Raw genomic sequence first — 2,178 nt, 5'->3', positions numbered from 1 at the left:
TATTGTTAGTTTTAGCAGAATGGTTTAGATGATCACCTTCAATTCCTGATGTGTTGCTAGAATTTCGAGCTTGAAGGGTGATTGTTTCGTCTCCCACTCAGAGTGTGAGTTCACCTGTCCCAACATCAATGATGGTTTTAGTAGTTGCTAAAAAGGGCCTCCCTAAAATCAAAGGGGTGTTATTATACTCCTCTATGTCTAGAACAACGAAATTAATGGGAAATATGAACTTATCTACTTTCACTAGTACATCTTCAATAATAACCCTAGGAAATCTTATAGTTTTATCTGCCAATTGAATGCTCATCCTAGTTTTTTTAGGTTTCCTAAGACCTAGTTCCTTAAACATTTTGTAAGGCATAACGTTAGTACTAGCCCCTAAATCAGCTAATGCATGATTTATATCTAAACTACCAATTAAGCTAGGAATTGTAAAACTCCCTGGATCTTTCAATTTGTGGGGTAGCTTATTCTGTAGAATAGCTGAGCAAACTGCCTTTAGCTCCACATGCGACGTTTCATCCAACTTCCACTTATTTACTAAAAGCTCTTTTAAAAATTTCATTGCATTCGGCATCTGCGACAAAGCTTGAAGAAACGGAAAATTAATATGTAATTTTTTCAAAAGTTTAAGGAATTTATCGAATTATTCGTCTGAGCGGTCTTTCCTTGTCACGTTAGGATATGGGACACGAGGTTTATATTCTTCATTCACCATTTTGTTATGACTTACCTCACTTTTACCTTTGCTCACCATAGTTTCTTGCATCAATTCTGGCTCAGGCACAATGAATCCTTCCTTATCTTGAGCACTAATTGCGTTAAGGTTTTCCCTTGGTTTAGGTTCAGTATTACTTGGTAAGATACCTTGTGGTCGTTCGGAGATTAGTTTGGTTAGCTAGCCTATCCAAGTTTCGAGTCCTTGGATCGATGCTTGTTGATTTTTAAGTGCTGTCTCGGTATTTTGGAAACAGGATTCTGACACTGATATAAACGTTGTGAGCATCTCTTCAAGGTTTGGCTTCTTTTCCTGTTGGTAGGGTGGTCGTTGGTAGCCCGGAGGATGTTGTGGTCTTTGATTTCCTTGACCGCCTCACTAGAAATTGGGGTGGTTCCTCCAACCTGCATTATAAGTGTTACTGTATGGATTGTTTTGAGGTCGAGGATTATTACCCATGTAATTTAATTGCTCGTTATCCATCTTGTGGTCATAAGGTTGGTGTTTCGAATGGTTTGTTCCACCACTACTTGCTTCGCACTGCATTACTGGGTGAACCTGTGAAGAATTAAGAAAACCATCAATCTTTTTATTTAAGAGTTCTACCTGATTAGAAAGCATGGTGACGGAATCGATGTTATAAACGCCGGTTGTTTTTGTTGGCTTTGTCCTCATGACTTGCCACTGATAGTTATTCAGTGACATCTCTTCTATAAACTCATAGGCATCTTCCGGTGTTTTATTGTCGATGGTTCTGCTAGCAGCTGTGTCAACCATTTGCCGAGTCGAAGGATTCAGACCATTGTGAAATGTTTGTACTTGGAGCCAAACCGGTAACCCATGGTGAGGGCACCTTTTTAGAAGGTCTTTGTATCTCTCTCATGCATCGTAGAGTGTTTCTAAATTCATCTACACAAAAGAAGAGATATCATTACGTAATTTAGCCGTTTTAGCAGGCGAAAAATATTTAAGTAAAATTTTTTCGGTCATTTGTTCTCAAGTAGTAATTGACCCTCGTGATAATGAGTTCAACCGAAGGTGAATGGCATCATCAGAAACGCCATTAATTTTGAAAGTGTCACGAAATTCCAAAAAATTCGCCAAGTGAGTATTGGGATCCTCATCCTGCAAACCATCAAACTAAACGAATTGCTGTATCATCTGAATTGTGTTAGGTTTTAGTTCGAAATTATTCACAGCAATAGCAGGTCTAACTATACTTGACTCAGTTCCTGTTAAAGAAGGTTTAGCATGGTCATACATAGTGCGTGGAGCAGGATTTTAATTAACCGCAATTGCAGGAGGTAGCTGATTGCCTTGGTTTTTAGCCATCTCTTCGGTTGGGGGTTAAGTATCATCTTCTTGCTCGTTCTTTGTGCATCTTAAGCTTCGTCATATTTCTCTTTGGTTTCTACGAACTGTGTGATCGATTTCTTCGTCAAACAGTAATGGTCCCGACG

At 38.9% G+C, this 2,178-nt stretch overlaps 1 non-coding gene across 1 annotated transcript; it reads left to right on the top strand.

Annotated features, from left to right (window-relative positions):
• The first annotated feature begins 1,553 nt into the window (after positions 1 to 1,553).
• On the top strand, positions 1,554 to 1,660 carry LOC128285078 (small nucleolar RNA R71). The gene has a single exon (XR_008275493.1). It is a non-coding gene; the product is annotated as a small nucleolar RNA R71 (small nucleolar RNA).
• Positions 1,661 to 2,178: the final 518 nt, after the last annotated feature.

This window comes from Gossypium arboreum, chromosome 11 (assembly GCF_025698485.1).
Source record: "Gossypium arboreum isolate Shixiya-1 chromosome 11, ASM2569848v2, whole genome shotgun sequence".
Classification (NCBI taxonomy): domain Eukaryota; kingdom Viridiplantae; phylum Streptophyta; class Magnoliopsida; order Malvales; family Malvaceae; genus Gossypium; species Gossypium arboreum.
Note: the sequence above shows the minus strand (reverse complement) of the source record. Positions and strands in the feature narration are given on the sequence as shown.